General features: G+C 43.2%; 1 protein-coding gene across 3 annotated transcripts in view; it reads right to left on the reverse strand.

Annotated features, from left to right (window-relative positions):
* PHACTR2 (phosphatase and actin regulator 2) overlaps positions 1 to 22,294 on the reverse strand; it is a 111,125-nt gene that overhangs the window by 57,391 nt on the left and 31,440 nt on the right. The gene's annotated exons all lie outside the window — the stretch shown is intronic.

Raw genomic sequence — 22,294 nt, forward strand, 5'->3', positions numbered from 1 at the left:
CCGACAGAGCTAGAGGTAACGGCCACAAACTGAAACACCAAAAGTTCCACAAGAACTTAAGGAAAAATTTCTTGACAGTGAGGGTGACAGAGCACTGGGACAGGCTGCCCAGAGAGGTTGTGGAGTCTCCTTCTCTGGAGATCTTCAAAACCCGCTTGGACGCAGTCCTGTGCCACGTGCTGTAGGTGACCCTGCGTGTGCAGGGGGGTTGGACTAGATGATCTCTAGAGGTCCCTTCTAACCTTAACCATTCTGTGATTCTGTAAGAGCAGGCACTGATTCCAGGGCCAGAATCAGCTGAGCCAGAGAGAAAGGTGCACAGGTCAGTGGCTCAAGGCCGGTTTACAAGGACGTGAAACAGGGAGCACCCAGCAGCACCCACTGCTCCCAGGAGCAGCCCAGGCCTCTGCACATGAAAGGGCAGGTAGCAGGGGAAGCAGAAGGAAGCCCGGCTATCACAGGGGGCCTTTGGTTCCCGCTGCTGGTGGTCATTTTAGTTGGGGTCTAGGCTGACAAGAAGGTCCGGTGACTTGGATGGAGAGAGCCTTACTGCTGTCAGAGAGGTAAAATACCCTCAAATTTTCCCAGCAGAATTTTCCATTTTCCCATATGAGAAAGCAACTACTTTGTAAACTGTCCTACACACGGCAATATATTACTGATATGTTCATTACCCACTTCCCTGCTCCATGCTGTATTTCAGGTTCCGGTTCATCCTCTGCTCTCTCTTAATCCTGAATGATTTGTATTATCTCAGTGTTTAAGAGGGCTAGTCATAGACTAGGACTTAATAGTGGCAAGAGCTATAAAAATACAAAATATGAAGACCATTCCCTTACCAAATCTAAATATAAAATGAAGGGGAACAGCTTGAATAACAGATTTCTGATTTTTCATTGCCACCTGCTCAGCTGTTGCATTTTTAAGACTATTTAAATATCCAGAAGTCCATAAGATATTGTTTACATCACATCCTTTTCTAACACCTCTTTCATTCGGGCTTTGGCACTGAGCAATCATATAATATATCTTCGTAACTTTAGGCTAAAATAAAATGTCATTTGAACTCCTGTGCACCAGTTTGAAATGGTTTTAGCTGAGCTTGGATGAATATCAACCAAAAAGAAACATATGGAGATCAAAAGCAGCTACACACGGAAGAAGTTGGAGGCTCCATCCACCTCCTGCCGTTGTGTGTCCATATAATACTGCCACAGACAGCAGCGGCGCTCTCTCAGTGCTTAGCTCTAGTGCACATCATGAGTGAGGGTTTCAAACCGCACCAGTAACGAAGCCTCTCTGCCTCATGTGGAAGAGTTGAGACAGCACGAGCAGTTGTATAGTTTGGCATACAGCACTGTACTGACACTCATAACACTTTTTAAAAAAATCATTTTCATATCAAGCCAATCATATCTGATTCTCATATCAGTTAGAAGTTAACAGTTAATTCTCATTCCAGTGAGAATTAATCATCTCCCAATTGCCCAATAAGATGGGCAATTCTAAGCTTATCCTAAATCAGATAATATATTTATACAGGGTTTATACAAACCAAATCACCTTCAAGAATAATTCAGTATGCTGCCAAATATTACTCCCACTGTATGGAATGACACACCTCACTGTTCTTCATAGGTTCTTAAGGACTCTCTTTAACATTTCAGCATTCATTTAAAAAGGTATTTTTCTTAATTAGTTGTGACTGCAGAGGTAAACCCGTTATAAGGCCTGTAAGTAACTGTAAGCCAGAACATAAACGAAAACGCCAGAATGGTTTATTTTATAAATTCAATCATTGAATATATTCTTATAGTTTTTAGGACTTCATAGAATGTCTGACTGTTTGAATGCTGTAGTACCTTTGTCAAAAAGCCTAGAAACAGTGCATACTGCAAAAATATATACATCTATTTAAACACAGTTATGAACATTAATAATTCAACCTCAATATCATTCACTGGGGTTTCTTGTTGATGTTAAAATCAAAATCAAAGCTTCCCTAACACTTAAAAGATTTCAGTGTATTGCAGTTTACTGATTTGGAAAAAATAGCTGGCTTGGACTGAAATTTTTGACTATGTAGGAAGTGCAGCTGATTATTATTGGCTATTTCTGTAACGATCAGCTGCGGAGAACACTCATTCCCTCTGCAATGAATAGGGGCACTTTCTCTCCTTCCAGCTAGCTGCTTGAGGCTGTCTGCAGGTTCAGGAGAACACTATGATGAAGAGTGACCCGTTCATATTTTAAGTGCAACACACTTAATGTTGAATTAAACAAGGGTAAAATTTTAAGAGTTTAACATAGGAATTCAGACATCTCTTTATGCCTAAGCTGGCAACAGGGTTAGGTAGTTTAAAATTTAGATATAAAAATGCCAAGGGTAAAGCTTGATTTCTTCTTCGTTGTGAGCCTTAAAACCAAGTTGATGTAGATGAACAGAGCACAAAAGTTGTGCTTAAAAGTGCCTTAATAAAGATTTGATTTAAAAACAACATTTAAAACTCCAGAACATCACTAGAAAGCCCTAAAACTCTTGTTAGCAACTCAAAGCAGTCCTGGAAGTCAAAACTGTCCCAAGTAAAATATGTAGAGCATCAGGGTTTAGCATCTTTGGCTTTATTTAAGTTCTGTGAAATTTTCTTTTTTAAACTACTAACAAATGTTTTCCTGGAGAGAGGGAACATTATGTGACAGAGTACACGTCCGTTTGCAGAGGTCCCTGGGAAAGTAAGCCCAGGTCCCCTGGAAAAGCCCATAGGAACACTTCAAAAATTCCTGTTTGCAGTTTTTGACTATCTATCTTGACTGTTTTACATACAAGACAACAATGAGCATACAAAACTGATTTAGCACACTTATATTCGGAACAAAGTGAAAGACCGTTCATGTAATAAGGGAATAAAGACAGACTGTTCCTCAAAGAAATGAGCCACCAGTGGCTTTCCCTTGGTGATGATGCCAGCGGGGTCTCCCCAGACACCCGGGAAGCACCCGGGCAGCCTGTCCTGGAGCTGGGACTTGCCCGCAGTGCTGCTGGGCACCCTGGGTATCCCGACACCAACACTGCTCACCAACTCCCTACGCAGCCCTCCACAACGTTAACCTCCCTCGCACTTCTGCCAGGAAACAAGCTGCTCAGAAGAGGAGCGGGAGGCTCCCTGCCTGCACCTCAGTCCTCCTCTTCCTCCTTCCAAGCAGCACCAGTGAAAGGAGCCAGGGACAGCAAACGAACGCATCAGCAGAAGGGGCGCTGCAGCTCTAGCGAAAAGCTGGAATTTAGCCCCATTTTCATTTTGCAAGGGACAATGTCTCTTCAGTTAACTTCCAAGGCCTGCTCTTTTGTCGCCCAAAGACCTCTCGGCTCCCACCGCGCCGCACTTGAGGAGTGAGCAGAGGCCCTCCAACAAGCAACTGCAATTTTACTCCCCAGAACAGGTATCAGGAAAAAGTCTCCCGGAAAAATGCTCTTTTACATGCTGAACGAAGCTGACACGTAACTTAAATCTCCAGCCGCACGCACTTTGTATAAAAGCAGATTTTGAGGGAAAAGAGGCTAATAATTATTTTTGAAGGAGCACTTTCCAGCGGCTTACAAACAAATGGCTGCAGCTTTCCAGGGTTTAGGGGAGTGGCTGTGACATTTGGAAAGTGAAAAGAAGCAATGAAGGGTTCAGTCACTTTTCACAGCTGAAAAAAAAGAAAAAATGTTTATAATTTCTTCTAACCTCCCTCCCATTCTTTGCAGTCAGGTTCTCAACACGCATATGCAACGTTTTTAAACTCTGTGCTCACTTTGCACTTTATTTCATTGCACCCTGCCTGGCTGGTAAGTGCCATGAGTGGGCGGCAATTTTCACAGCAGGTGAGACCCAAGAAGAGCCCAGTGGATGACACCGCACGCTTTGTCAAGGGGCAAACGACACCTTCACAGGCCTCTCGGATCCTCTCTCTTCCTCCTGGGGAATGGGTGCTCTATAGACCGATGGCAACATGATGCAACAATCTTCTTGCTTCTTTAAACGTGGAAGGTACAAAAAGACATCATTAGCGAATTACATAGAACCTTTCAGAGGCAGTGCTTCAGTGAGTTAAGGTATTTCAGGGAAAATCTGAAACTGTAAACAAAATAGACTGAAGCTACATAAGTAAAGCTGAAGATTTCTCTTTTTTTCTTTTGATGGACATATTTCTGTGTTTTAATACAGATACAGAATACAAGAAATATATAACTAAGCACAACAGTACAAACTGATTCAGGTAAAAATTAGCTAGAAAGCTATCATTGCCTTTCACTCAATATTTTCTTGTTCTAGCAGGAATAAAATTACATTAAAACCGATAATTAACTGTGTTTGTTTTTTAAAAGCCCTGAATAAGATCAGGAATAATATACTACACTTGATCAACAGAGATATGTATGATGTAACTAACTCTTAAAGCTTTTTTGGCGAATCCTGTGACATTTCATATTTTTATGAATAGCAAGTCTCTGGGAACTGGTTCTTTGTTTAAGAACCTTCACTTCCATTTAAAAATAAGCCCACATTTTTCACTCATGTTTGTGAAAGCTGCAAGAAGCAAGTCTTAAGTGTACAAAAAACAGGAAAAAAATTGACAGATCTGCAGACTTAACTATTTTTCAAGTATTATGGTCTAAGGAGCTTGATTCACAGTTTTTGAATGCATAGCAAAGGCAGTCATGTTTTGGTAGCCACCAGTAATATGGGGACAAAGTTTCAAGACCATGCCAGAACTCACAGTAAGCACCAGTGACCATTATTAATGGGGCCACATGTCACCACGGTGTGTAAAAGGCTGGCATGTAAGTACCTGAGAGCACTAATGGATGCTAATACCTTGGTGGTCCAGTATCAAACCAACTGGACTTCATGGTCACGTACGACATAGGCGATGTGCACAGGTACAGAGGACTCTGCTCTCCATATGATGGAGACACCCTCGAGCACCTGCCTACAGGTGCCCAGGCCCTCAAGATCCTTAGGGCTTCTCCAATACAGGAACATGAGCATCACTGCAGATCAGGCTCCTGCAACACACATCTAAGATTTGTCTCTTTGGGCTAAGAAAAAATCTTTGTGAATTATGTGGTCTTTACAGACTCAACCACAAGCCAGGCTTTTCTGGGGACTAACCACTTTTCCTTTATAGGCTCCAAGGAGCACATACATAGTGCTCGATCAGCTAAAATCAGTTACCACTTGGAAAAAACCTGTCAAGTTGTTCCAAGACTTCACGGTGTCACCCAACAGCATGTGCCTGGTCCACGCCTGGCTCCCAGGCAGCCCAGGAGGTCACATGGGGAAGCAACACAGGGGCCAAAAGGATGCATCCTGATCGCCCTGTGCAAAAAGCCTGCTGAAGAGCAGGCTCCACTGACTGCACAGGGACCCCAGGGAAGACGGGGTCCCAATTCAGACACTCTAAGTAGGTGTAAAGTAAATGATGGCTGTATCCTCCTTTGAGCCAAGCTAAGCCTTCAATTACCTGGTATTTCAAAATGTAGTCAAATTTCAAAATATGAAAGGAAAATATTTCAGTAAATTCAGAGGAATTTTTGCTTCTCTTTCTGATCAGCAGAAGACCTTCTTTAAAACCTGTACTTAAGGCAGATGTGAAGAATAACAGAGGAAATGCAGATGTTAAAAAAAAAAGAACGTATACACCTTGCCACGCCCTTTTTCCCACCCCTCTTTAGGCTTCTCTACTGAAATCCACAGGCCAACCTTCTCTTCCTCTCCTTGCAGCACCGCAGGGCTGAAGTACAGGACAAAACTTGACAGGCAGCCCCGTCACACTGCAGCTCCCAAAGCAAACAGCTTCCTCCCTGCTTTCCTCCATTACAAACAGCAGCTTCCTGCTTTGATCAACACATCCGCTAACTTGAAACTCCTGTCTTCTAACTGATTTCAAAAGCAAGACTTTGAATAGAGTTTTAATTAGCTTTCATTCTAATACAAACTGAGGTCACGTGCACTTTTGTCTAATTTATATCAAAGCTAAGCTCCCTTCCCTGCCCCCAAATATATACATATATTACTGCAGCGCTTACAAAAAAAATATTTTCTTAGCACTCAGTGGAAGATACAGGATTATGCCTTCATTGACTCATATATTAGCAACACTGCAAGATATCGGCAACAGCCCACATTTCGAGGCAGACGAAGGCCGGGGCAGGGGACTGAGCCAGGTCATGGAGCGCGGGTCCCTCCCTGCTGGCTCCTGCGGCACCAAACGGCATCTGCTGCTCGTGGGCGACGGGGCAGGAGCACTGCGTCCAGCCCCGTCTGCTCATGGCAACAGGTGAAAATGCTGGAAGGGCAACAGCAGAAACTGTGGTGCTTCTCGGGGCAAGGAAAACTCACATCAGCAGTTTTCATTTTAGGTCACATTTATGTCCATTTTATATAATGTCCATTTACCACAGTTTATGATGCCTGTCCAGGATGGGGGAGACCCAGAGCAAATCTCAGCTATTTTGGGGACTCTCAACTCAGCCCAACCCTAAACTCACTTGGTTCAACTACCGAGTTATTCTGGGGAGCGTTGTGCAAGTTTGCACCCTCTTTAACATCCACTGACTTCACATATCTGCTCTCCAACTGCCAACAGATCTTGATGTATAAAACCCGTTACTGCTACTGAAGCTCTAGCTTTTCATTTTTAACTGACATGGACAGGAAATATTTTGAATAACATCATGACTTGCTTGAAAACTGCATCACAGACACTTACAGAAAGATTACATGAAAAAAAAAAAAAAAAAAAGTGGGGTGGGGTGGATTTCACCTAAAGGTAAGATCTCCTGCCTGAAAAAGTCTTGCAAATATGTGCAACTGCACTCACATGTGCATCCCTGTGGGATTACAGCAGCTACAATTCTTGGGTTAGAAAGTTCCTGTCAATATGTTAGGAAAAAAACCAACATCTTACTGCTATTTCAACAGGGGTTGTGTGTTGAGACAATTTGCTTTGTCACGTTAATTTCGCAGCAAGCTGCTGGACTAAAGGGAGCTCCTGGAAGTCTTTGTAAGAGACTTTTCACTTTGGTGACAACTTCCTGAGGGGTCTCTGTGTGAGCCGAGTGGGCTGCCTGCAGCAAGTTGCCCAAACTCCCTCTGTTCTCCCTCACTCCCAACAGGATCTTCCTTCCTCCCCTGCTCCCCAGAGGAGAAACGTTTTTGGGCTTGTCTTGAAACACAAGCAAGCCTTGCTGCTGGCCCACCTTAGAAAAGTAGGAGCGAAGATTGAATTATATAGAAATAAACAGTAAGACAAAAGGAACTTCTCTACATTTGGGGGTTTTCTCACCACTGACATCTGTGCACGTGTGCAACTGCTTAAACCAATAAAGAGAACTACATGCTTTAAGAAAAAAACAACAGGGAGAGAGGGAGGGAGAGAGGGAGAGAGGGAGAGAGGGAGAGAGGGAGAGAGGGAGAGAGGGAGAGAGGGAGAGAGGGAGAGAGGGAGAGAGGGAGAGAGGGATTGAACTATGTCTGCCTGGTGTTTATTTTCTTTTAAGAAACTGCTAATTAAATTAGGTCTCCCTCCTCTGTTCTTCCTCCACTCCCCCCTGCCTCCCCTTCACTCCTGTCTGGAATTTACTGCATTAGGACTAAAAAATTAAATTGGAAGGAAGTAGGGACACCTCTAGTCCCATTCACACAGAGAACACAACTGATCCCAGAGATTAAAGACCTGATCTTTGCCACCAGACACCTCTGGGGTGATGCAAAGACATTGGAGGCTCCATTCTGCCCTGCTGGTTTTTATCCCCTGAAACAGGCCCTTAGGGAAAAAACAGGTTGCCAATTATGCTAAACAGTAGCATTCCTCGCCAAGGCTTGTCAAAGCGTAATTATGTTATCTGCTAAACAACAGGCAGTCAGGGCTGAGGACGTGGCTCCCATCTGAAAATTAAAAGAATAGTTAGAAGAATAGTTAGCCACACGCTGGATTAACTTGCTGGCTCTCCTCAGCTGCATTCTTTCACCACAATCAATTCCCTTAATGAAGGATTTTATTTTTAGTTTTGGTTTATCTTATCTATGCTTCTCACAATATTTTTCTGATGTGGTTGCACAAACTCCAAATGCTTTGTAGGCTGCACAACAAAGATATTTTTCTCTGAAAAATATGAATAAAGACAACTGGGTGAAGGGTACGGACACTGAAATACACAGCCTGTCACTGATGATTTTTGCTCATTCGTTGACCTGGTCTGCAGCTTTCATTCACTTGAGTCTTGCATGGTACTTGAGGAGAGGCAAGAGGATGACAATCATTAACTGTTGCACAAGACAGTTCATTTTCAGGCCTGATTAATGTTCACAGAGAACTCAGAAGAAGTGTGTGACCTCTGGAGGTGCAGAGACACGAGCCCACAAAGATCATCCTAAAGTGAGGGACCGTGGCCTTTATGCTCACATGTTCACAGATCACACAAATGCTCCCTAACCTACTTCAGGTCAAAAACTGCAGGAAAAGCTTAAATTGCCGTAAGCTCTGGTTTAAGCTGGCCCTGCTCACTTTGCATGGAAGCAGCTTAGGAAATGGCTGCGTGTTGGTGGGGCTGAGCGGAGGGGAAGTAGCTTTAGTCTGAGGGAAGCGAGCGACACTGTGGGGAAGCCGTTAGCACCTTCGGCCCTCACAGCCGCGTCCAGTCCAGCCATCAGCCATACATTAAACACAGAGTGCAATGCCAAAGCTGAATTTTATGTTCAGCTTCTCTTGCTAACCGGAGAAACGCAAAAAGCCGCAAATCCAGATTTAATGGGTTAAAAGGAGTTGAAAATAATGCTTTGCTTTCTGATGCTTTCTAGTGGTCTAGTTCTATATTTTAAAGCCTTTTTTAAGCTTTATTTTTTTCCTCCTTCCAGGAATGACAACCAGAAAAATCTATTCTTTTTTTACCTCTTCTTAAAAAAAAAAAGACTACATGATCCTAGAGAAGCAACACTAAATGCTGAGACTTACAGCAGAAGTGTTATTATTAAACTTAAAAATAGCTATTCACTTTGTCATGTTGAAGGCTCTTTTCCCTTCCACACAATTTGTTAATAAAATTATGTATTCCAAACTAAACTATAGAGTTTCCAGGTACAATTAAATATTTTGGTAGCAATTGCTTATGTCTTGCAGGGTCTGACTGCAGTGCCCCTTCCTTCTCTTTTGCACCCTCCCTCCTCAGAGACACCAGCAGTGATGGGGAAACTACAGCACCAGAGAGAAGTTCAATGAAAGAGAGGTGTTGCTCTAACAGTCCCAGATATTTCATTTTCCAGTTTCAAAACTCTGGATCCCCCCAACTTTTTTCTAACAGCACCTCTCCTCCTCCCTTCAGGATCACGCTAACTCTATAAAGCTAGAGAGCGTCACGATGTCATGGTCAAACAACAGGGCCGAAGACGCTTCAAAGCCAAGCACTGAGGCCAGCGCGTTCCCGCAATGCTCTGCAGGCCTCTCTCTCCTGCTGGTTCATGTTCTGATGCCTCCCTATTGCTTTCTCTTCCAAGTAAAGCACAGGCCATTTTTCATATGCACTTGGTGCTTTGCCAGCTCATGACACCTTGGCTTTACCCACAGCCTTCGAGTTGCCCGTTCTGCTGTGCACTCCCTCACACAGACACAGGCTTTCATGGCTCAGCAGCAGGCCTTAGGTGTATTCCTCCACCTCCTTCTTCCAGGTGTCAGAAGCGTCAGCGTTAAACCAGAAATTAGCACCTTAAATTAAACCAGTATAGCACCTTCCTCCCAAGGACCTGAGTCCCACAGCTCCTAAGAGTCTGATCAGCCTTCCAGAACTTCTCCCTTCAAGTATTTTTAAATGTTGTACTGGAGCTATGCTGCAATTAGTGAAGTTGATTTAAACCAAGTATGAGTTTTTAATACTAATATTTTTCTTCTTTTCATGAATCATTCGAACAGTTCTTCAGAAAAGGAGAACCAGGCCTGGTGGCATAATGCATGGGGCAGGAAAACTGCTACACCCCTCTGTGTATCAGCATAAAAGAAGCCAGATTAGCAGTGTGCTAGAACGCCATTTCACCTTTTCAGAACAAGAATAATCTTAGTACCTGTGCCAAGACCAACACTTTCTTCCACTCAGAAATGTAACAAATCAATAAAACTCCAAGAAACAAACCAGTAATCTTCAGGCACATTGAATGCATTTACAGGAAAGGAAATGCACAGTCACATTTGAATTATTACCAATGAAATAAATTATAACACATTACATAAGTATATTTTAAACATGCCCAGTTTCTTGGCAATGAACTGTTTCTTTCTCTTTTCTAACTTGTAAACACGGCTAGTACCTAGAAAGCATTTCCCCCACCAGCTTATAACAAGTTAAAGTGGTTACATGAGTAACTTGTACTCAAAATATTTGACTACATCCCACACATTTGTGTGTTTCACAAACACACAAGAAAAATGTCATTTTACTTGTTGATTGATCCAGGATTAGGGAGGGGAAAAAAAAATTATAGAAAACTATTTTTCAGCCAGATTTTGCTTTATTGCTTGTTATGACATGAGTGATTCACGTAAGTTGATCTCTGGGGATCATAGGCAAGGAAAGCAACTGGGAGAAAAGTAACAAAAGAGACACAGTCTCCTTCCATACACGATCATACCATGAGTTACACTTTTTATGTGACACATGGGTGTCTACAATCCCTGGCAAAAGTGATGTCTAGATGCTGCTGGAGCTGACCACTCTTCCAGTTACCTACTAGTTAATTCCTCTTGCTTGGCTCCCAAGCATTCAACGCCGTAATGCCACTACTAGGAAGAAGAAGCAGAGATCTACAAGCCACATGAAAGTTAACTGGAGTCTCCTGACAAACAGTGGTCAAGAATAACTATCTGAGAGTTACCCGTGGCCTCTCACTCCCTGTAGTGTTGGCAAAATCTGATTTAGGGCCCAGATGGGCATAATTTAGGCCTACAGCATTGCGACTCTTCTTACCACGCTACCCATTCTAGCTGCCCTCTTATGACAGGCTGCCCTGCTGTGAAGCTTCCTGCGCCCCCACCCAATTTCACTCCTAAGCTCTTTTTTCCTCTTAGCTCAGCTGGCTACCAAGCACAAGTTCAGATCCAAATTGCTTTCTAGTGTTTGGCCTTGCTCTACAGCCACACACAGCAGAAGGGAAAGAGCCTCCTCTTCAGCAGGAGAGTTCAAGCAAAATGACAACGAATCTTGCATCTCAGCAGCAAAGTTCTGCATTGCAAACCCCAGAAATACAGCCAGTGATGACAGACCCTGAGCAGGAGATCATTTTCTGATCTGAGGCTATGATCATTAATTAAAAAAAAAAATCACAAATCTGAAAATGACTCTCTGTGTGCTTCTCATAGGCCTTTTAAGCTGAAAATCTAAATGGTAAGACCAGAGTGAAAACATCAAATTTCATGGTGTGTCAAACATTGTAATTGCGGTAATTATTTATTTAGCTAAAACCAAGAAACAGTAGAGATTGTGCACATTTTTATAGGTTTATCACCTATAGCTAAGATTTCTGCAGCATTTTTTGGACCTTCCCTAAGAACACACTAAAACATTAAGATCTATAAAATACATATATTTATATAAATATAAAAAATCAGTAAACGCTGAAACAAGGACAATCCCATCACATGGTTATCATCGGCTGATTGTGTTTCAGCAGTTGGTCAGAGTAAGATCTCTCTCAGCACTAATAAAATTCACATTCTTAGGGGTGGTGAATGAAAGCTGATCTTTGGGAACAGAATTGGTTTTCCTGACAGTTTCAAATATTAGGACAGCTGTGTCACAATCCAATTCTGCTCAGCAAAACATCACTCAATATGTGACCAAAGCAGGAATCACAGAAGATGGAGACAACACAACCTTTGCAGTTTTCAGGGTTTTTTTTTTTCATATAAAACTTATTCATTTTCACAAAGGTATTATCGGCAAGAGATTTTGTCGTACTACTCAGATTTGCCAAGTAACAAAGCGTTGTCAGAATTTCATTATATTATATGGAAGAGTACTATCCAGTATACAGATAGTCAATGCTTTATCAATACAAAAACATTATTTGTTTGCAATCTGACAGCACATCCACTACCATACAATGACTGGGCAACCTAGATCCCCGTTTCTCCCTAGCATTTTTTCCACCTACCATTGATCATCACGGCTGTTCTAAGCAGAGAGGAAACACAAAGGTTAAGAAGGCTCATTTTTGACAGAGATTCTATTTTCAAGAGCCCAATGCCAAGTCAGGGACAGAAGTAAAATTCATTCCTACGTAGCAACCTTGTATAATGCCTATGAGTAACTCAAATCAAACTTTCTAATGAAGAGCCCGCACATGATGGACAGCAATAACTGCACTGACTTTTAGTTCAAAAAGCTGCATTGACTGCAACTAGATAAGCTTAAATAGATTCAGATGTCATAATATTCAAACCCAGCCTGAAACAAGAAACAAAACCCAAACAGGACGCTGCTCTCCATGTGATTCTGATAGGAAACAGTGAGAAGACAGAACAGGCCATCTTCACACCCCATATCAACCTGAGGTTCATAGAGACACTCCTGTTCAGTTCCTCCTGAAGTACTCCTGTAAAACAATCCTACAGGAAGTCACACCTCCCGAAGCCCAACTGTGGTTCTAGATTTGCCTCAAAATACACTGGAAAATCTCTATGCGTCTTAGACTTCACCGAAGAAGGGATCCAGATGATCTGATCTGATTCTTTTGCTTCAATATTGTTGGAATATTTGTCAGGAATAAAGTAAAATACCCTCACTCTTTGCATAACTTTCCTTCTGATGGTTTGTAATCATATCTTCTTTCTCTTTCTTCTTCAGTTTTGTTCATATTTTTAACATCATACCCTTCAGCAGCTTGAAACCTGATCTGACTGAAGGCTTCTCAGCAGCGTTGGGCGAAACCAATTTCTGTTGACTCAGGAGCAAACACTAAACTGAACTGCCTCTTTCCCTGTGCACATCTGCTCCCTCTGCAAGGGCAGCAGCAACCAGCGCTGCTCTGGGCATCTGACAAGGGCAAAGCAAACCCAAGAGCTATTGCTGCCTATCACTAAAGTTGTTTTATGGTCACTGGCAAACTACCAACCCTGCTTTTGTCTATGCTCAGCACTGCTCCTGTCCAGACCTACTTGAATGGGACTTCTCCTTCTGCGCTGCCATGACTCTGGTCAGGAAAAGCACAGGGTCAGGAATCCCATTCACATCAATTAGAGCAGGCAGCTAACACACATTTCTCCATAGGGGCCACAATGTCAGCCCATTCGGGCATTTCGATGTATCAGAAATACTTCTCTAACCACTGTGTTATGATTAAAATACAAAGGTAAATACAAATTCTGGAAACAGGCTGTTTGCTCAAGTATCTTTTAAAAACATGTCAGCAACATCCAAATCATAAACTGCACTTAAAAAAAATCATCAACATATCCTAAGAGAACAAACTAAATCAAAAACAAATCTTGAACCAATACCAATTCAGAAGTATTTGCCAGAATACATTAGCACTTCTTCATTTTTTAAATATAGAAAAGCACAGGCATCCAAAATAGTTCAAGGAAAACTTTAAGTAGGGGAAAACAAAGAAATATATGAATGTCCAAGTCTTTTCCACTTGGCTCAAACACTGTTGAGGACTCAGGATATTTGTCTTTTGCTCCTGATTGTGTCTTGGACCCACTGAGTAACGACAAGCAAGTTCTGCCCCCTCATGCTCAGTTTTCCCATTTAAACAGTGGGATATTATAATAAGAGCTGCAAAGTGTTTGGACATCTGTAATGGAAAACACCACATAAGAACAAGGCATTATTACCTAAGAGTAAAACAAAAGTTGAGGAAGATGGCTTAGGAAGGAAGAACAACTGATCCAAGGGGTGACTGGGCCACTGAGTGCAGGTTGTCAGCGGGACTCGGGAGGAAACGAGATCTCTCTCTGGTGACCCTTTCATCTGAGGGAGGTGTCGGGGAGGCCATCAGATAACACAGCTCTGCATCACCGGGACAACTCCCTGCCCCTTTCAGGCCTGCCAGAGCCACCTTCCTAGAGCCCATGTCTCATCCTGATTGCAGCAGATGGGGACGCTGATGTTGAACTCTTCAAGCAGGCAACAGGGGCTGCCAAATAAAGGGCACAAAGGTGGCTAAGTCCATGTGCCTGGAATGAAAGGTCACATACACTGGCAGGGGTACATGAGCAACAAAGTGAGACATACTCATAGGCATCCTTGAAGCAGCCTCAGAGCAAGAAGAGGCAAGAAACTGACCCAGCGGCTACAGAGCTTCAGCTCTCCATTCCCACCCTCGCAGTGGTTCATAGCAGTTCGCAGGCAGTTCCTTTGGCATGGCTGGCCAGGGCACCCTCACAAGAGCTCTCCCATGCGCCTCAGCGAGGGTTCAGCTGCATCCTCCTCTGCAGCCAGCGGCCTCTGCAGGGACCAACACTAGCTGCTAGGGCAGCTGGTGCAGTAGTTTCCTCTGGAAGATCACCGATTACATGGTAGCAACCATGAACAACAAGATGTATTTCCTAACTTATAAACCTCTTTTCTTTTTTTAAAAAAAGTATATGTATACATTTTTTTTTCTACAAGTAGTCTGTTTGCTTCACAGGATCATACTTTGATCTCCACAAACAGCACAAATAAGAGTTTTGGACACCAAGTCCAAATTCAGTAGTTGCTCTTACTGTTGGAAGTTCAGCTTGAGACACCCAAGGACCAACATTTCTAAGTGGTCCTTAGTGGTCTGAGTCTTGCAGTGTCCACTAGTAGCAGGGGAATTTGCAGCTATCCATTCTGACTGTAAAAAAAAAGGACTTTCTGTGCCTTCAGTGGGTATTCAAAACACCCACTGAATTACCCCAAATTCTAGGTCTGTCAGAATTGTAGCCCCATCTGACAATACTGGTAAGAGGAAGAGCAATAGGTTCAAGATTGTCAAGGTGAAAAAAGCCTGGGTGTTAGTTTAGCAGAAAATGAAAAAAAAAAGAATTCTCTATACATTGTACTTATAATTCTTTCATAATTTTACAAAAGTATGAAGAGGAGACAAAAAAAAAGGAATACAATTCCCATTACAAAGTTTCAGCCTCAGAGCCATCAGTCAATTTGAACCTGAAAAAAAATAATTATATAGGAAGATTAAGCTGCCATTCTTATAAAGAATAAATATCCTAATGCTACTCTCTGCACCTTTTTCTGCTTCACTTCTGCCACTACAGAAAGCGGAAGCACATGAAAAATTCATACATGTGCTTGACGTTCAGCCCAGCTGAAGCAAAAGAGACAGTGCTTCAGAAATAGCTCTGTTTTTGTTTTTAAGCAGAATGTCATGTAATATCATTCCTCAGACGCCTGACATTGCCATACAACACTAAAGGGAAGCTGGAGCCCAGCCGTGCTCCCGGCGTGCAGCGGAATGACTGCGGGCTGCCTGCAAATCTCGGCCTGAAAGGCGAGAAAGGAAGCAAGCTGCGGTCACACGCAAGTTCCACTGATCCCCACAGCCAGATTACAAATTCTGTCCCAGATAGAAGGCTCCCTTGCTCAAAACCGTATACTGTGAGGACTCGGGATTATGCTTGAACTTTACATAAGGTGCCAAATGAACTTTACCTGTCTACCTCCAGATCACATTCCTAAAGTTACATTTTGCCTTTTAACTGATTCCATTCAGGATCATACCTTTCTGCAGCATTAAAGCCCTCTACAGACCTTCAGATTTCTTTCCAAGAGTCAGAACGTGCCCTTTGTCTCTGGGGCTCCTGACTGACCTCAGGACACATCTTACCGGAGGCCCTAGAAACCTTCAACATGCTATGTGTCCCTTCAGGCTCCGAGATTACAAGCTCGGCCTCACCTAGATGACAGACACACACTGCTGTGTTAACCAAGACATGCCAACACACTCACATGGCCAGTCAGCATTTAAAACATATTGTACTACCTGGACTTACAGACCTGAACATTTTGCAGAACATGTATATCATGGTACATTATCAGAATTAATGGCTCTGGTGAGGCCGCGCCTACAGCACTGTGTGCAGTTCTGGGCTCCCCAGTACAAGAGGGATGTGGAGCTTCTACAGAGGGTCCAGCATAGAGTGACAAAGATAATTACGGGACTGGAGCATCTATCGCATGAGGAAAGACTAAGTGAGATGGGCTTGTTTAACCTAGAGAAGATTGAGAGGAGATCTGATCAATACATACAAATACCTGATGGGAGAATGTAGGGAGGATGGGCCCTGCTCTTCTAGGTCAAGGGATAATGGGTACAAGTTAAAACACAGGAGGTTCCATCTCCATATGAGGAAGAACTTCTTTCCTGTGAAGGTGACAGAGCCCTGGAACAGGCTGCCCAGAGAGGCTGTGGAGTCTCCTCCTCCGGAGATTTCAAAACCCGCCTGGATGCCACCCTGTGCCACGTGCTCTAGGTGTCCCTGCTGGAGCAGGGGGGGTTGGACTAGGTGATCTGTAGAGGTCCCTTCCAACCTCCACCATTCCGTGATTCTGTGATAAAAACCTGTGTTGTAGTCATTTGTGATCTCATGAAATCGAAGTCACTGCAGATACCTTATCCCAAGCTCCAGGCATCTATACTACAAATTAGGGGTTTTTCTTTTGTTTATTTGTTTTCAAAAACAACAATAAAAAAGATAAATCTGCTTTAAAAAAAGGAAAAAAGAAGGAAACGGCAGTACAAAACACTTCCTTCCCTTACCAGAAAACATTCAGGACCTAAGACTGTAGCTGCTAATATTATAAAATCCTACGCTGGGAGTCAGGGGCATAGGTGCAAACTTGTGCAAACTTGAAGCATATGGCATGTCCCTATGCAATTTGTGACAATCATCTCATGCAAAAGGTTCTCCTGCTTCTCTGAAAAGCACAAGGCATTACCTGATACACATTGACCTAATACATATCCCATTTGTTTATAGATGGTTGTGTAAATATCTAACAACTACTGGATTATGTTTCATTTATCCCAGAAACTCACTCTCTCCATATGCAAGTAAGAAAGTAGCAGTGAATGTAATGCTTGAGCTAAAATCTTCTGGCTTGCAGTAAGGTACTTTCAGTGAGAAGTCTTCAGGTCTAGATTTTCCTTTCCCTGTAGACTCACTAAATCCGAATTTATAGATTGCCTGTTCTTACCAGAATGCTTGTTTTGTCTTTTGTTTGTTGTGTTAGTTGGCTTGCATTTTTCTTTCTCTATCACTTGCTCTTTCTTCCTAAGAAATATGGCTGAGAGTTAACAGGAAAGAACTGGAGGTTGGGAAAGTCCCTGAAGCGCAAATCTGGATGCTGGGAGGATTCAGGGGAATACTATAATGTGCCTATTCTGGTATATCCTCAAGGCGCCCTGTCCTGGCCCTTGTCAGAGACAAGTCTAGGCTGAACTTCAGTTTGATCCAATTCCATACAGCTACTGCTAGAGATGGATTCCAGCACATTTCTTCTGGGGATACTGTGCCCCCCCAAAAAGAAAGACTATTTTAATTATGGCAGAACTCTGTGTTAGGATTTGAGAGAAACCATTAGGAATGGAAATTTGGTTCTTCAAGATCCTTAGGGTGAAGACCTGGGAGTCAACCCACTTGGGGGCTTTACCCAACTCTGCCAAGACCTTCCCTTGAGACTGTGGGCAAATGGGCTTTAACATTTCAGCTTGGATATCTCATCTTCCCCCACTTTAAGATGGCTGGCTAATGGGTGTAGTAAAGGTAGTTCAGTGCAGCTATAAGCATTCTGAGGTGCCCTAGTGCAAAGTGCAATAATGTCAAAATTCTTCTGCTTTTTGAAGGAACAAAAGCAGGAAGAATAGAATCAGGCTGACTTTTTCCCTAAGAATTATAATTTGTAAGGACTTCCCTGCACTTTCAGATTCACCATAGTCTTAGTTCAGGTATGAATTTAAGGGAATTGCTAAATATCTCCAAATCCTATTCCACAGGACCAGAAATTCTTGTTCAGAATAGTAATGTCAGCAGAGCTTAGAAGGAATCACCACTGAACAGCACTACTGGAATAACTTCTCTTTGTAAACAAGTCCTGAAACTGCTAACTCCATACTACTAACCAGTTATTACTCACTGACACCTATCATGGCTGAAACAAACACCAGCTTTCTGTTTCACTCTGTAATTAAAATAAGGTTGCCCAGTTCAGGCAGTTACAATTCCTCTGCATAGACCCAGGAGAAGATGCTGTTTGCTCGTCAATTAACAGGAAGTCCCAGAATGCCAAGAGATAAAAAAGAGCAGTCTGAGAAACACGTTAACTTTTGACCTATGATAATCATTTCGCTGAGTGCCAAGGTCAACAAACAACAGGATCCCACCAGCCCTGCTTTCATCTCAGGAGGTGAGCCGGGTGGGAAAGGGTTTTCCTGTGCTGCCCATGCGCGCTTCCGTGACATTGCGGGGAACACACATGCTCCACCCTTCTGGTCTATAATAAGATGTAATCCCAACTTGACAATTTGTGCTCTGTTTCTGAAAATGTTTAAAGAAACAGTGGCCCATCCTAGAGACTAAACCGGCTCTGGGATGACATCCTCAGAACAGGGATCTGACCTGAGTCAAAGGCTGGCCCAGCTATGTATCCTGACCATGAGGGCAAGAGGTCCTTGAGATCCTCCCTCTCCAGCTTGCCTTCCACTTGCTCCATGCTGAGCTCTGCTGACTCCACGCTGAACTGATTGACCTCTTCCTTGACACTAGTAAGTGCATTTTTACCAAAAGCTTTACTTTCAACAAACCTTTTCTGACCAAAAACAACAACAAAAAATCATCACCACCTAAATAGATCAGCTTTACCTTCCCATCATGCTGGCCTCCCCCCGAGGACTAGCCTGTTTCCTGGTCCTGTGGCTGGTACCAAACCATCAACAAATGCAAAAGGGGGTTTAAAACAAACAAAAGTCTCTTCTCACTGCACAACTTTATCTTTTGATAAACTACTGATCAGAAAGCAGATGCCTTTTTTTTTTTCTTTGCATGTAATAGCTAGTACCCCAGAAAAGTGCTGAACCTCAGCTGCTGAAGGCCACCCTTGTCATGCCCTGCCAGGCCTAGGAAGACCACACGCAGGAGGGAAGATTAGGAAGGACAATACGCACGTGTCCTTTTCCAGATACCTCTAACACCAACACAGTCTTTCCAAGCCCCCCTTGCAGCCAATCTTCCTGTTCATCCACATTTGCGGAGCATGACAGACGGCAAACTAGCTTTGGAAAGTGCACCCAAATACAACAGAGAAACAGGAACTGAGGAAGACAAGACCAAAAAAGGTTGCCTTTGGGTGTTCACAGAGAGCCAAGACCTGCTTTTCAGTCATTGATTGGATCATCGTTATAGTAGTGATTAAAGTCCTGACACTGGTATTTATTACTGCAACTCTGAACAAGTCCTGGGCAAGAGGTGGGGTTTAAGAATGAAATTAAGTAATCGCAGCTCTGTTTCTGTTCTTAACTAACCGAAGGGAAGACAGTCACTGGAAGCATATATGAGCAAAAAGACAGAAACAAAATTCAATGAATGAGAAAAACTGTAAGTTGTCAGGCTGGTGGTAATCCAGCCAGTCCTCTAAATTCAAGATAAAGTAAGAACATTCCCCTAGGAAACATTTCCAAGTCTAAAGGACCAAAACGCAGTATTTTACTCAACACTGTTTGTGAATGTAGGAACATAATACAACGAATGTTTTAACTTCTTAGAGTTTAGTGTCCAAAAACATTTAAATACCCTCCCACCAATTCTGATTCCAAACTGTAGCTGAGAAAGCATTGTTAAAAAAAGATGGGGGACTCTTGGAAGATGAGGTTTTGGAAGACGAGAGGACATGAAAATCAGATTCCTACTCTCTGTGTAGGAACTGGCTGGGGAGCGTATAAATTTGCCAAGTTGAGAAAGACTTTAGTTTTATGTTTAGGTCTCAATCTAACAGTTAACCCAAGGGGAAAGTGCTTCAGGACCTTAGTCTGTTTAAGTACTTCAGCATATACTTCCCTTTCCAAAAGTAAAATCTTTCATTTAAAGAAAATCTTAAAAAAAATGCAGGACATTGGATTGCATCCATACTGACTCTAATATTACATGGTATATTATGTTTATTTTAACACTTTGACTTTCAGGGAAAATCTTTTATTTTAGCTCGCCACATCAGAACACTTTCACCTTATTAGTCCAAAAGCTCCACTGTGATTTACTATTACTGTCCTCTTTTGTAACTATAAACTCGGATGAGCTCTGCATGGGCACAAGAGCTCTTATTAGAGAATCAGAGGGCAGGATGGGGGCCCTTAAATGCTAGCAGGTTTAGGCAAAAAAGATGCAGGAAACAGAAAAGTAACTTCTCACAGCTGCTTTCATTTGGCTGGCAAAGGATCTGAATGCACTATTGATTCCTTAGCACTAAAACAGATTTGTAGCCCCAGTGTGTACAAGACAGGGATCTCCTTCAACTCTAATCTCTAGCAGCTGTCAAACACTTAAATGGCTTGTAGCTGGCCTGCACACCAAAATCAATGAAGGTGTTAGGACTACTTGCCTAAGGGGCAATCTGTCTACATTGAAACCAGCGAAAGTGGTCCCATCGCCCCAATCACAGCTAGACTCGCCTCCCAAACTACCTGCACGGCCAGCCTGAGAAATAAACGAACCTGCAGCAGCTGCAGAAGTGCCTGCCCCAGTGCTGAGGAGATACTCCCACATTTTCAGTGGGGCTGAGATGGCAGTGGGACTGCCGCTTTGTGAAGCCTTCTGGAGGCTGTATCAGCATCTCGTGACACATATAGTGTCCTGGGGATAAAAGGGGTTATCGTGCTTATCAGTTAAAGTGGTGACAACTACCATTTATTTGCAAGACAAAGGTAACAGTACTGTAAATTACATCTTCAGGTCTCTCTCTCCTACTGCTCCTTAATGTGAGTATTGTCAATTAAGGGAGAACAAGAGCGACTTTTTTTCCTCTTTTAGTTTAAACTGTAAACCCAGTAAATCCAGTTCTGTCCATTAGCATTCTGTGGAGATAACATGGGCACCACAGCTATCCTCTTTCAAGACAGGGTCCCCTCCCAAGCAAAATACACTCAGAAAACACTTTTGTACTTAAAGGGTTTGTTTGACTTCCTGTACAGAAGTGTCCAAAATATTAGACGGGCACATCTGTTTCCTTATATCCGTTTCCTAACAGCTACCTTGAATTAATTATAACGTGCTGACCGCTGGGTGAGAGCTTCAATGCACTGGCAAAGTTTATTAGAAATGGTCACGTTTCTTTCATATAATGTTAGGCAAAGGAAGAAAGTCCCCAGTATTTTTGCTGGGGTGGTATGACTGGAAAATCACGCCGTTTATAACCTAATGTAATTTTGACGAAAATGGAGGTGTTACTACAAAAACTATTCCTCTGTGTCCCCATAAATAAACTAAAGGTGAAAAATAAGTTTGTTGCACTCTCCCACCTGGCAAAACATTCCCACAGTAACAGCAATGAGCGAAGTAATAAAGTTCAGAGCATGAAGTGCTCAGTGTACAACCGGGCTTTCTAAAAACAAGGCAAGAGAAATTGCCTTTGAGGGGAAGGAGGGGAGAGAAACAGGAGGGCAGTGGCATTTGTCTAGGAAATTGCGAACCTCGCTGGAATTAATTTAGATCCTGCATCCCATTATTGCGAGGAGGGACCCAATCTGTTTTCCAGCAACTAAAACACGACGGTTTATCCCAAAATGCCTCCAAGCCGAAACACCAAGTATTTCACGCTACTCTCTCTCTCTCTCTCTCAAAAAAAAAAAAAAAAAAAAAAAAAAAAAGTTACTTCGCAGACAACTAGAACTACTTTATTAAGGAAGAAAAAAATAACTCCTCTCACATGCTGTTTTATCTATAGCATGTTTTCAACAGTCCGCTCACACGTAGGAACGTGCCGGAGCCCAAAGCAGCCCGAGGGGCGGGCTGGTGGCCGCGCTGCCGGGCGCGCTGCCAGGGCTCCTTCCCTTCCCCTTCCCCCGCTTTTCTCGCTCCTATTCGGGTACGAGGGGGGTGAAGGAGCCCCGAAGCCGCAGGGTCGGGGCCGAGGAAGGCGCGCGGCCGCTGCCGCCGCGGGCAGGGGCCCCGTACCCCGCCGCGGGCGGCCGTTAGCGCCGTTAACGGCCGCCGGGGCGCGAGCAGCCCCCGCCGCCGCTCCCCGCGCCGCCGGCAGCGCGGCCTCCCCCGCGGCGCCCCTACT

This window comes from Tinamus guttatus, unplaced genomic scaffold (assembly GCF_059628265.1).
Source record: "Tinamus guttatus ecotype Peru unplaced genomic scaffold, ASM5962826v1 Tinamus_guttatus_pri_ptg000164l, whole genome shotgun sequence".
In the NCBI taxonomy this organism is placed as follows: domain Eukaryota; kingdom Metazoa; phylum Chordata; class Aves; order Tinamiformes; family Tinamidae; genus Tinamus; species Tinamus guttatus.